At 46.6% G+C, this 14,036-nt stretch overlaps 1 protein-coding gene across 7 annotated transcripts in view; it reads right to left on the bottom strand.

Moving 5' to 3' along the window:
• The window catches only part of ncoa2 (nuclear receptor coactivator 2), a 418,174-nt gene extending 411,685 nt beyond the window's left edge, over nucleotides 1-6,489 (bottom strand). For 4 of the 7 annotated variants that reach the window (XM_070891258.1, XM_070891269.1, XM_070891263.1 and 1 more), the window contains exon 1: nucleotides 6,167-6,489. The gene's annotated coding sequence lies outside the window, so the exon portion shown is untranslated. The remainder of the gene's footprint in view (nucleotides 1-6,166) is intronic. The other 3 variants (XM_070891261.1, XM_070891279.1, XM_070891262.1) reach the window with 1 other exon arrangement.
• Between the last annotated feature and the right edge of the window lie 7,547 nt (nucleotides 6,490-14,036).

Genomic DNA, 14,036 nt, shown 5'->3' with positions numbered 1-14,036 from the left:
TAATTGTATTTTTTTTCTTAAATGTAACTGCCATTACCCACATAAAATAAACATTTATAATTATAGCCAGAGTTTAACAAACTGGGCTTGGCTTGTATTAGTAGATTATGGAGCTGTGCCTGGCGTGTTAATAGGAATTCTTTCAGCTTTTCCATCTGGCACCAAAGCCTTGACTATATCTGGTAAAATGGCAGCCAGCACAGAAGACAAGATACCAGGAATGTTGAACATACCGACAAAAAGCAACAAATAATCGACAGAAATTAAACCTTGAAGGTCTGAGACTTTGCATCTTGAAATCGTTCATCCTAAATCTATCCAAAATTGGTACATGTAACTTGCTGGCAAGTACTGGTCAGCTTTCCTACCTTACGAACACCATATAACACCCATAGTCAGTTTCTGATACCTGTACATGTATTATTCCCAAGATTCACAAAGTGCAAAACAACTAACTTCATTTAAGAGGAAAGAAAATAGCATTTCTGCCAGCATTACAAAATAATAAAAAGGGACTGTTGCTTTAAGAAAGCTTCCAGGTCCATGTAGAGAAAACAGGCCTTTGCTAAGGGTTCAAGCTACAGAACACAAATGCAACTCATAGTCCAACGACTCATTTAGCAGCACCAGAAAAATATGCAGTTATGGAACATTACTGCTACATAGTAACATGTATTATAATACCAGCAAGCTGCATCAGAGCAATAGAAACTAGAGTTTATTATACAATCAGTTTTACCTACAATTCTTCTGTGCTACATTTCTGACCCCAAGCTTGTTTTTTGGGCGGAGAATAAATGCTATATGAAAGGAATAAAACAATAACTTGTATTTATATAGTGTCATAAAATGTCCCAAGGCACTTCGAGTGTTGCAAGACAAAAATTTGACACCGAGCCACACAAGAAAAAAAAAATCAGGACAGATGACCAAAAGCTTGGTCAAAGATAGGTTTTGAGGAGTGTCTTAAAAAGGAGGAGAGATAGAGCGGTTTAGGGAGCGAGTTCCAGAGCTTGGGGCCTAGGCAGCTGAAGGCATGCCACCGATATCTGAACGATTATAGTCAGGGATGCTCAAGAGTTCAGGATTTGAGGAGCGCAGATATCGCAGGGGACTGTGGGGCTGATGTATATTATAGAGATAGGGAGGGGCGAGACCATGGAGGGATTTGAAAACAAGGATGAGAATTTTGAAAAAATCGAGGTGTTGCTTAACCGGGAACCAATGTAGGTCAGCAAGCACAGGGGTGATGAGTGAATGGGACTTAGTGCGAATTAAGACATGGGCAGCAGAGTTTCAGATGACCTCAAGTTTACATAGGGTAGAACATAGGAGGCCAGCCAGGAGTGCATTGGAATAGTCATGTCTAGAGGTAACAAAGGCATGGATGAGGGTTTTAGCAGATGAGCTGAGGCAGGGGCGAGACAGGCGATATTACAAAAGGTGGAGATAAAGAATTAATTTTAAAAAGGATGCAGAGGAAAAATGGTTGTGCGTTAAGAACATTTAATAAAAATTGTTGCTGCAGCTTATCCCAGAAACAAGTCAAAAAACTGCATGAAAAGTGGAAGGCTTAAGGGAGGGAAAAGAGTGCATAAAATTCTGAAAGTACAGAGAATAAAAGAGGATGGGGAGGAATGGAAAATCAAGCAGAGGAACACCAAGAAACCGATGTGATGCAAAGACAAGAGAGAAATATAGAAATGATGCAAGGACTATGGTAGTGTCATGGTTATGTAATTGAACTAGTAATCCAGAGGCCTGGACGAATGATCCAGAGAACAAGTTCAAATCCTTCCATTGCAATTTAGGAATTTTAATTCCGTTTTTAAAAATCTAGATATAAAAAGATGGTATTGGTAAACATGGCCACAAAACTGTTGGATTGTCATTAAAAATCCAACTAGTTCACTAATGTCAGTTAGGGAAAGAAATCTACCATCCTTACCCGGTCTGGCCTATATGTGACTTCAGTCCTACATCAACACAATTAACTCTAAACTGCCTTCTGAAGTGGCCCAGCAAACCACTCAGTTGTATCAAACCACATTTAAGGCAATTTCTCAGGGCAATTTGGGATGGGTAATAAATGCCGCCCTTGTTACATACAAAGAACTTTTTTTTTCCCCCAAAAAGGAACATAGGAACAGGAGTAGGCCATTCAGCCCCTTGAACCTGTTCCACTTAGACAATAGCTGATCTGTACTTCAACACCATGGGGTCTGAGCAAGGCTTTGTACAACTGAAGGTTAACTTCCTAAATAATTAATACAGCATAAAACAATATAGCATGAAATATAAAGGACAATAACAAAGCATTATTTAAGCTACAAGAGAGGGGTAGAGTGACACTGAACCATTTACCAGGGATAGTGGAGAGGTGGTGTCCAAGGACAGAAGTGGCAGAATTAAATTATCTTGTTTTGCCACTGAAAGAGATGGGATGGGGCAAAATAGGAGTCAGAGTTGAGTATAATGGAGAGAGTGGATTGGAAAGCCTTTGGAAGGCATAGTAGAAACTTTTCTGAAGCTGAAAGTTAACAGGATCAAGACTATGATAATTTCCTGTAGTGGATTTGGCTAAGAATGTAAATCCCTTCACTGATATCTAACTGAATCTGGGTAACATCCCAGTGGATTGGAATGATAACGTCATCTTTAGAGGCAAGAAATAAACCCTCAAAATTACAAATATGTCAGCCTCATGATTGTGGAGGAAAGTGAGAATTTGGTGACTGATAGAATAAAGCATCATTCAAAAGGACAGTGTCAAAAGGGGCAAATAGTATCTGATGTTTACAGAAGGGTGGGTATTACTGTACCTGGATTTTAGAAAGGCATTTGACATCACTCCAAATGACAAAATAATTCACATGGAATAGATGGCAAAGTATTAGACTGGATTCATGCTTGACTAAATTTCAATTTAATGTAGGGACCTCAGGACATCCCAAAAGCATGTCACAGCCAAAATACATTTTTGAAATGTAGACACTCTTGTAATGTAAAAAAAGATGCCCAATATGCAAGGTCCTACAAACATTATGGAATAAATGACCAGATAATCTGATTTTGGTGGATGGATAAATGTTGGCTAGGACACCAAGAGAATTTTCCAGTTTTTCAAAAATGTGCCATGGAATCTTTTACACCGATCTGAAAGCAGGTGGGGCTTGCTTAAACGTCTCATTCAACAAATGGCGCCTCTAACAACTACGTGCATTTATATCGCAACTTTAACGTAGCAAAAATTCCCAAAACGCCTTGCAGGTGGGCAATCAGAAAAAATTGACACCGAGCCAAAGATGGAGACGTTAGGACAGGTGACCAAAAGCTTGTTCAAATAGGTAAGTTTTAAGGAGCTCTTTAAAAAAAGTAGTGCTTGAACCTGTGAGCACTACCTCCGAGCCAAAACTGACACCTAGATAACAAAGGATGAAAAGTCAGAATGGAAACCGGTCATCAATTCAGTCCCACAGGGGTCAGTGCTGGAGCTACTTTTGTTTATAGGCAGAAGATGGAATATTGACCAAGCTGTCTAAATTGCAGTTGACAAAAAATTGGGTTCTAACCAATGTCCAATTAACAAAAGGGATTTGGACAGCCTAGTCAATTGGCAGAGAGGTGAGAGATATGAGTTCAACGTGGATGAAGTCATGAAATTAGGTAGATGCAAAAATATAGATTACAAACAAAATAGGAACATGATTGAGGCAACGGAGTAGAAAGTAGCTCAGAGGTTTGATGGATGTGGTTTTGAAACCTTGAGTTCAGTATTCACAGGTGGTAAAGAAAGCAAATAAAACATAACTTAAAAAGTTAGTGATGCAATTTTATCTGCTTTGGTATGGCTGCATCTGAAGTATGTGCTTGGTTTTGGTCCCTGTATTACAGGAAAGATGCAGAAAAATTTAGAGGCCATTCAGAGGAGGATTATGAGGTTTATTCTTAAACTTAACAGGAATGAATTATGAGGAAAGATAATGTACTTTGAGGCTTCATTCTCTAGAGAAAAGGGTGATGAAAGGAGATTATTTTCACAGGTATGGAGAATTCCAATACCGGAAAGTAATTCTGTTAGACATAGGATTGGAAGAGTAGGATATACAGTTTAAAGTTATGTCAAAAGAAATTAAGGCCATTTATTTTAATAAGTGGATGATAGAATTGTGGAACAGGGTACCAAATCAGGTGGAACAGAAAGCCACGACTGGTTTTGAAGCACTAGATTAGTTCCTATTAGATGATCCAGGGCTATTAGTGGATCATAGCAAATTTAAGGTAATCAAATGAACCAATTGTCTTTCCTTGATCAAAACATACTATTTGGCTCCTGATAATTGAACCTTTTAATGAATTCTGCAGGATACCCCCTCACAGTTCAGCTGGTAATTACATCACCAGTAGACCCAAACAAACCAAAAACAGCCCAAATTAATCAGTCCGTACTGAATTAACATCTTAATCAGGAGAGCAGTAGGGCATTATAGTTACCCATATCCTCTCAATGTTTTTTTTTTGGGGGGGGGGGGGGGGGAGGGGAGAGAAACAGAACACAAATAAACTTGGGTTTCTGCTCGATTGCTATACAGTGACACGTGCAAAATTCAGCAAGTGCAAAATAAGACTCAGCTATGATGTCCTCCATAATCAAATAACCGATCAAAACTGTCTAGATTGATGCATGAAGAGTGGGGACGGGGGTTGGGTACCGCAGCATCGCTTGCACCAACAGAACGGTAACCCGGTATATCAGTATGTTCAGGAAAATAGTTTATTTCGCAGCAGTAAGCAATGCTGATCACGCGCACAGATGAATGATTAATCCTGTGGCCAATTAAATAATTCTGGGCCCAGATGGATGTGATGAGCCAGACCACATTAGAGAAACTTTCCTGCTTCACAACAGCGGAAAAAAACAGAATATATTTTCCAAAATGCAATGCACTATTCAAGAGAAGCGGGCAGTAATTTGCAACCACGGAGCATTTGAGAAGGCAAGTTTCAGAGAGGCCTGCAGGGTTTCGACAATGGATCCTTCGTGATTTTACACTAGTTTCTGAATATTAACCACCACACTGACGGGGAAATCGAGCTGAAGGCAAAAGAACTCTCGAAAAAATTGAACCAACAAATAAAATGCGGTGCCTAGTGCACATGAGGAAAAAAAAGTTTCACTCCGCTGTGTGCAGCTCAACCGAGAGGAGCTCACGAAGCCTCAAAAAGACCAATGCAGCCGAATGAGGTGGATTGGCCGAGGAGCTGCCATTGGCCCAGGCCTTAATCGCCGTTTTATCTTCGAGTGCCGGGGGGGGGGGGGGGCACAGCACCCCGTCCACGCGGCATCCTTGGGAGTTGTAGTCCTGCGTCACCCTCCCCTCCCACAGCGCGTACCGGAAGAAGCCGTCCCACAAAACTACTACTCCCGAGAGACACTTAAATCGATCGGCGCCTGCGCGTTGGGCCGTTCTCGGTGTTGATCATTACTGTTGATGAGCCTTTCAGCGAGCTCCAATGCAACCTAACTCAAGCCCTGGAGAAAGCCTGGCCCCGCCCTTTCCCGAGCGCTGCCGCCGTCTATTGGTTCCAATTGCTGGGGCTCGCGGCGTGCCAGGCACTGGAGGCTTTCCCATTGGTCTATTTCGCTGTCCATCAATGGCGCCGCTCGGATGCTTCCGTTGAAGTTCGGTGGAGAGCCAAAAGCAAAGCTCGCAATTTTAACGAAATGCTTAACCCAATTAGAGAAAGCGGCGCCTTCCCTTGCCCGACTGCGGCACCATAACCAGCCCAACAATAAAATGCACCGATTAACATTACAAAGCGAGGCCCCGATACATTTCATGTAAAAACACACACACACACACAAACAGACTTTAGTGGTCTCGGCGGAGAAGTTGAGGGGAGCCGGCTCTGGAGAGCCGCTGTCCGGGGGCGGCCAGCCTGGAAGGTTCCTGAGCCACTCGCTCACATACAGAGAGGAGGCTGCGAGCCAGAAGCGGCGGCGGCATCGAAACCGGACTCACAGAGCGGCAGCCCCCGCCCGCTGTCGGAACAGACCCACGCCGCCACCGCGGCTCCTTCCGTCCGTCCGTCTCACCCTGAGCAGTAAAAATACAACGCAGCCGACCCGTCACGACAAGACCGAGAGCCGGGGCGGCCTACTTACCGGCTGAACGCGCTGGGGGGTCACCAAGAGCAGCGATTCACCAGCCTGACCTTCGCTTCTGAAGACGGGCTCTCCGAACTGTCCGCCATGTTGCTCCTTGTGTATTTAAATGGCAACCTCCCACAATCGAGTGAGCGGAGCGGAGGGGGAGGGACAGAAAGAGGGGCGGAGGGCCGGGCCGGGCCGGGCCACGCCACAACAACAACAGGTCAGTGCTGAGCCGCGCGCACGCTCACTGCCATCGCTTTACAAGTTTGTAAACATCTCGCTCCCAGCACTGCTCAGGGTGCCGTGAAACCCCGCTCACCTGGCGGCAAGGTGCTACTCTTCCCCGAACACACAGTGCCCCCGCACTGCTGAAACCACAGCGGATGGGATTGTAAAGTCCTGTCCCCTCAGTACAGATTCACACGAGGCATATAGTGAAGTCAAGGTCTCTCTGGACCTGCACCTTTATTTCACAGCTCTGGAATGCTGCACTTGCCTGAGACCTGTCCTTATATACCTGTCTCTTGCAAGTGCACCCCTGGTGGTAAGGTATGCTGGTGGTTACAGGTCATATCTTTTACAGTCATGTATAAATGTTAGGATACAGTTATATAAAATAATGTAAGATACATGACATCACCCTCCCCCAAGGTCTTATTGTCTTTATACGTTCAGTCTCTCAGGTGGTCTATGCTCTCACGTGGAGGGTCTGAGTTGTGATTCAGTTGTTTGCCTTGGTGTCTGTATTTCTTTGGGTGTGGTTGCTGGTATCTTGCCTGGGCTATCTGATTAGATTGGTGTGATTGTTGTTGACTCGCCTGGGCTGTCTGTTGGGATTGCCCTTTACTCAGGTTGTTCCCTCTGTCTGTCCACCAGGTGTGGTGCGAGTTCCATATTGTAGTCTGCCTCTGGTTCCACAGTGCTGTTGGTAAATCTGCTTTTGACTTGGTCGATATGCCTCCGGCAGGTTTTGCCATTGTCCATTTGTACTACCAGTAGCCTGTTTCCTTCCTTGCCCGTTACTGTCCCTGCAAGCCATTTGGGACCCCTGCCATAGTTTAGTACAAACACTTTGTCCCCTATCTCATTCCATCTCCCCCTTGAATTTCTATCATGGTACTCAGTCAGCTTACGGCGCTTTGCCTCAACGATTTCGTGCATGTCTGGGAGGATTAATGAGAGCCTTGTTTTTAAAGTCCTTTTCATCAACAGTTGCGCGGGGGGATCCCAGTCAGTGAGTGCGGACGAGATCTGTATGTCAGCAGCAGTCATGACAGGCGACCCTGCAGTGTGGGACCTTGGATTTTAAGCATGCCTTGTTTAAGGATTTGCACTGCTCTCTCCGCCTGGCCGTTGGAGGCCGGCTTGAACGGTGCCGTCTTGACGTGATTTATGCCGTGGTCAATTATAAAGTCTTGGAATTCTGCGCTGGTGAAGCACGGACCATTGTCACTGACCAATATGTCAGGGATTCCGTGCGTTGCAAACATTGTTGCGAGGCTCTCCACAGTGGTGGAGCTTGTGCTCGAGTTTAAAATGGTGCATTCGATCCACTTTGAAAATGCATCTACAACTACGCGGAACATTTTGCCCATGAATGGGCCCGCATAGTCTACATGCACCCGCGACCACGGTTTGGTAGGCCAGGGCCAGGGGCTCAGTGGAGCCTCCCTGGGGGCATTGCTGCGTTGGGCACAAATGGTGCTCCTTCGGACGCAGAGCTCCAAGTCCGCGTCAATACCAGGCCACCAGACGTGGGATTTGGCTATGGCCTTCATGAGAACGATCCCCAGGTGCTCGCGGTGGAGCTCCCGGACAAATGCCTCTCTGCCTCACAGAGGCATGACTACTCGGCTGCCCCACATCAGGCAGTCTGCTTGTAGCGATAGCCCATGCATGCGCCTGTGAAAGGGTTTTAATTCCTCTGGGCAGGCATCGCGAGCCTCTGCCCAGTCACCGGTTAGGACACATCTTTTTACTAAGGATAACGTGGGGTCGCTGGCCGTCCAGGCTCTGATTTGGCGAGCCGTCATAGGCGAACCTGTGGACTCAAAGGCATTGATTGTCATGACTATCTCCACCGGTATGCTCGTGGCCTTCCGCGAGAGGTGGGCGCCGTAGGGACTGGAGTGCATCGTCACGCCCGGCAACCAAATTTTAATTTGATTTTATGATTTAAAGTTTAATTTGTTTTAATTGCCGGGGTTTTTAGTGTCCCCCCTCCCCTTTTATAGGGGGCACTTGTAAACTTTATGATTTTATTGCCCCAAAAAAATCACAAAAAAAAGTTTTAAAAAAACAAAAAAAAAAGAGGGCAGGTATAAATGTCTGGAGTGTCCCCCAGATCTGGGGGCACTCGATCTAATGTTTGTTTTGTACTCCCTAAAAGAGTTGTCATGAATATCTCACAGTCTTGTTCGGCCAGACCCTTCCGTGGTCGCCAGGGGTAGACTGCTGAGCGTGCCGGCACAGTTATCTGTGCCTGGTCTGTGCCTTATGTTATAGTCGTAGGACGCCAGCATGAGTGCCCACCGTTGAATTCACACCGAGGCGTTGCCGTTTATTGCCTTGCTCTCGGATAGGAGGGACATGAGGGGCTTGTGGTTGGTTTCTAATGCGAACTTGGCCCCGAAAAGGTATTGGTGCATCTTTTTGACACCGTACACGCACGCGAGCACCTCCTTCTCTACCATTCCGTACCTGCGCTCTGCCCGCGAAAGTGACCTGGAGGCATAAGCTATAGGTTGTAATTTGCCCGCACTATTGACATGTTGCAAAACGCACCCGACCCCATACGCTGACGCATCGCATGTGAGAACTAGCTTTTTACCTGGGTCAAAGAAAGTCAAAACACTGTTGGAACACAGAAGGTTGCGTGCCTTATTGAAGGCGCGTTCCTGGGTGTCCCCCCAAACCAATCGCACCCCTTCCTGAGTAGCACGTGAGAGGCTCCAGCAGCGTGCTTAAGTTCTGCATAAAGTTCCCGAAGTAATTGAGTAGCCTGAGAAAGGCGCGCAGTTCTGAGACATTCGGGGGCCTGGGTGCCAGGCGAATTGCTTCTGTTTTGGACTCTGTTGGGCGGATTCCATCAGCGGCAATCCTTCTGCCCAAAAATTCAACCTCGGGTGCGAGAAACAGGCACTTGGATTTCTTGACTCGATCCAACCATTTTAGTACTTCCTCCAAATTACGGAGATGGGAGTCGGTGTCCCTGCCCATGATAAGTATGTCGTCTTGAAATACAACCGTCCCCGGGATGGACTTGAGCAGACTCTCCATGTTGCGCTGGAATATGGCAGCTGCCGACCTGATGCCGAATGGGCATCAATTGTAAATGAAAAGGCCTCGATGTGTATTAATGGTGGTGAGTAGCTTGGATTCCTCGGTCAATTCTTGTGTCATATACGCAGATGTGAGGTCTAATTTTGAGAAAAGTTTACCTCCAGCCAATGTGGCAAATAAGTCCTCCGCTCTGGGCAGCGGATACTGGTCCTGTAGGGAGACTCTGTTTATGGTAGATTTGTAGTCTCCACAGATTCGTATGGATCCATCAGGCTTCATAACTGGGACGATGGGACTTGCCCAGTTGCTAAATTTCACAGGTGATATAATGCCTTCCCGCAGAAGCCTGTCTAGTTCGTGTTCAATCTTTTCCCTCATCACATAGGGTACAGCTCTGGCCTTGTGATGGACCGGTCTAGCATCCTGTGTGATGTCGATTTTGACTTTGGCCCCTTTGAAAGTGCCCACACCTGGCTGAAAGAGATGTTCAAATCGCTTTATAACTGTTGAGCAGGAGGTCCGTTCCTCTAATGACATAGCATGGACATCATCCCATTTCCAGTTTAGTTTTGCCAGCCAGCTTCTCCCCAGCAGTGCTGGGGGGATCTCCGGGGACAATCCACAGGGGAAGTCGGTTCACTGTCCCTTTGTGTGTGACAGAGAGCATGGCGCTGCAGAGGACTGGTACGATTTCTTTGGTATAGGTCCTTAGTTTGGTGTTGACCCTTGTGAGTTTTGGTCTGTCTCTTTTATGCGGCCACAGTTGTTCAAATTGTTGAGCGCCCATGAGAGATTGACTCGCTTCAGTATCCAACTCAATGTTGACAGATATCCCGTTGAGTAGGACCCTCATCATTATAGGAGGCGTCCTGTTGTAGGAGCAGCGGCCATTGATCGTGTTGACCCGCTGTACATCGGTGTCCCGGGTGCTGTCCCCACCATCTTCTGGTCCGCTTTCCGACCCATCCGATTCGTATACCAGCCGAGCTGCCGTTTTTTTGCACATGCGGGACAAATGCCCTGTATATTCACAATTTCTGCAAACAGCCTGCTGAAATCGACATCCCCTTGACGAGTGCCCACCCCCACACCTCCAGCACAGACCTGTTCCATTGTTCAAAGTGTTTCCAAAGAATGAGCTGCGTCTGGCTGATCTCTCTTGAGCTTCTCTCAGTTTGTAGTTGATTGCTCACATTGTGGGTTGATGAGGTGTGAACGGCCATTCCTGTGGCCCTTGATGGCTTCTGCCTGCTGTCGAGAGCCTGTTCTCCCTGTTTTGTCTGTGTGTGGGGGTAGTAGCTTGTTTAGTGCTGTGAACTTCTTGTTCCGATATTTCGTTAGTTGTTGTACCTGCATTGTAAATCAATCTCGTTTCTTCTTCCCCTACCAAGAATGTCTGTGCAACCAGTGCTGCTGCCTCTAAGGTCAGGTTCTTGGTCTCTATGAGCTTTCGGAATAAGCCTGCGTGGCCTATTCCTTCAATGAAAAAGTCTCTCAGCATTTCTCTCCTCAGTTCATCGGAGAACTCACATAAACTAGCCAACCTCCGAAGTTCCGCCACGAAGTCGGGTATGCTCTGGCCCACACAGCGTCTGTAGTTGTAGAACCTGTGTCTGGCCATGTGTAGGCTGCTCGCTGGCTTCAGATGGTCTCTTACCAGTGTGCTCAATTCTTCAAATGACTTGCTTGCTGGTTTCTCGGGTGCCAACAGATCCTTCATTAAAGCGTATGTTTTCGAGCCACAGCTGGTCAAGAGATGGGCTCTTCTCTTGTCTACCTTATCGTCGCCTAACCAGTCTTTAGTTACAAAGATTTGCTGGAGCCTTTCTATAAAGTCCTCCCAATTGTCTCCCGCATTGTGCTTTTCATCTGATCCGTTGTTCGCCATTCTGTGGATTCTGTAATCCCATCCTCGTCGCCACTGTAAAGTCCTGTCCCCTCAGTACAGATTCACACGAGGCATATTGTGAAGTCAAGGTCACTCTGGACCTGCACCTTTATTTCACAGCTCTGGAATGCTGCACTTGCCTGAGACCTGTCCTTATATACCTGTCTCTTGCAAGTGCACCCCTGGTGGTAAGGTATGCTGGTGGTTACAGGTCATATCTTATTACAGTCATGTATAGCATGTTAGGATACAGTTATATATAATAATGTAAGATACATGACAGGGATGACCTGCAGAATTAAATGTTTATCCATTAGAGCAGCTTCTCGTGTCAGTTGTCTCTTCCTGAAGTGCGTAAAACAAAACAAACCCCATGACGATTCACGCAGGCACAATCAAAAGAAGATTGATAACCAGCCAACGTAGGAGGGGTGACTCAAAGTTTGGTCAAACAGACGGGTTTTAAGGAGGAGTAGGCGGTGCCGAGGTTTAGGGAGGGCATTCCAGAGCACAGGGCCCAGGCAGCTTAAGGCACAGCTGCCAATGGTGGGAGGAAGTGAAAATGGATGCTCAAGAAGTCAGAGTCAAAGGAACGGGGAGTTCAATGTTGTAGGGCTGGAGAAGGTTACAGAGATAGGTAGAGGCAAGGCCATAGAGAGATTTAAATAGGAGGATGAGAATCTTCTGTATTACACAGTTACACTAAAGGGATTCTGGTGTCTTTGGGAGTAAAGACTGTTTGTGTCCTATTAGGACCAATGTACATCAGTACTATGGAGACAAATAGATTTGCAAACATGTAACAAATTAAGAGATTCAGGCTTTAGAAACCTCTTACTTCATTTTTCATCATCATAGGCAGTCCCTCGGAATCGAAGAAGACTTGCTTCCACTCTTAGAATGAGTCCTTAGGTGGCTGAACAGTCCAATACAACTCTTTTTGGGGGAGACAAAATAAACATTGGATCAAGTGCCCCCCAATCTGTGGGACACTCCAGACACTTTTAACTGCCCTCTTTTTTTTGTGATTTTTTTTTTGGGCATTAAAATCATATAATTTACAAGTGCCCCCTATAAAAGGGGAGGGGGGGCACTAAAACCCAGCAATTAAAACAAATTAACCTTCAAAACATAAAATCAAATTAAAATTTGGTTGCCGGGAGTGATGATGCACTCCAGTCCCTCCGGCGCCCACCTCTCGCGGAAGGCCGCGAGCGTACCAGTGGACACCGCGTGCTCCATCTCTGGGGACACCCTGGCCCGGATGTAAGCACGGAAGAGAGGCAGGCAGTCAGCCTGAATGACCCCCTCGACCGCCCGCTGCCTGGACCGGCTGATGGCACCCTTGGCCGTGCCCAGGAGCAGTCCTACGAGGAGGCCCTCGGACCTACCCGCTCCCCTCCGTACAGGGTGCCAAAGATCAGGAGTGTGGGACTGAAGTGCAACCAGAAATTGAGGAGCAGCCCCTTTAAATAATGAAACAGGGGCTGCAACCTCGTACACTCCATAAAAACATGGAACACGGACTCTTCCAGACCGCAGAAATTGCAGGCGGCCTGGGAGCCCGTGAACCGGCTTAAAAATTTGTTGCACGGGACTGCTCCGTGCACCACCCTCCAGGTGACAGTCCAATACAAGAGCCACAGTCCTTGCCACAGGTGCGACAGATAGTCGTTGAGGGTAAGGGAGGGTGGGACAGGTTTGCCGCACACTCTTTCCGCTGCCTGCGCTTGTTTTCTGCATGCACTCGGCGATGAGACTCGAGGCGCTCAGCGCCCTCCCAGATGCACTTCCTCCACTTGGGGCGGTCTTTGGCCAGGGACTCCCAGGTGTGGGTGGGGATATTGGACTTTATCAGGGAGGCTTTGAGGATGTCCTTGTAACGTTTCCTCTGCCCACCTTTGGCTTGTTTGCCAAGAAGGAGTTCCGAGTAGAGCGCTTGCTTTGGGAGTCTCATGTCTGGCATACGGACAACGTGGCCTGCTCAGCGGAGCTGATCAAGTGTGGTCAGTGCTTCAATGCTGGGGATGTTGGCCTGGACGAGGACACTAATGTTGGTGCGTCTTCCTCCCAGGGATTTGTACAATCTGGCGGAGGGATCGTTGGTGGTATTTCTCCAGCAACTTGAGGTGTCTACTGTACATGGTCCATGTACATTAGTGCCCATGTAAAAGGAGAAACATTCGTCAGACATATAACAATTTGAATTTATATAATATTTTTAAAGTATAAAATCATCTCCAGGCAATTAGAATCATAGAATGCGTTACAGTACAGAAGCCTGCCATTTAGCCCGTTGAGCCTGTGCCAGCTCTCTGCAAGAGTACTTAAGCAGTCCCACTCCCCCGCCCTTTCCCCGTAGCCCTGCAAATATTTTTACTTCTGGTACTTATCCAATTCCCTTTTGAAAGCCACAGTTGAATCTGCCTCCACCACCCTTTCAGGCAGTGAATTCCAGATCCTAACCACTCACTGTAAAAAAAAAGTTTATCCTCATGTCATAAGAACATAAGAACATAAGAATTAGAAACAGGAGTAGGCCATCTAGCCCCTCGAGCCTGCTCCGCCATTCAATAAGATCATGGCTGATCTGGTCGTGGACTCAGCTCCACTTACCCGCCCTCTTCCCGTAACCCTTAATTCCCTTATTGGTTAAAAATCTATCTATCTTTGACTTGAAAACATTCAATGAGTTAACCTCAACTGCTTCCT

Source organism: Pristiophorus japonicus, chromosome 1 (genome assembly GCF_044704955.1).
Source record: "Pristiophorus japonicus isolate sPriJap1 chromosome 1, sPriJap1.hap1, whole genome shotgun sequence".
In the NCBI taxonomy this organism is placed as follows: Eukaryota; Metazoa; Chordata; class Chondrichthyes; family Pristiophoridae; genus Pristiophorus; species Pristiophorus japonicus.
The sequence above is the reverse complement of the archived record's forward strand: the minus strand, read 5'-3'. Positions and strand labels throughout refer to the sequence as shown.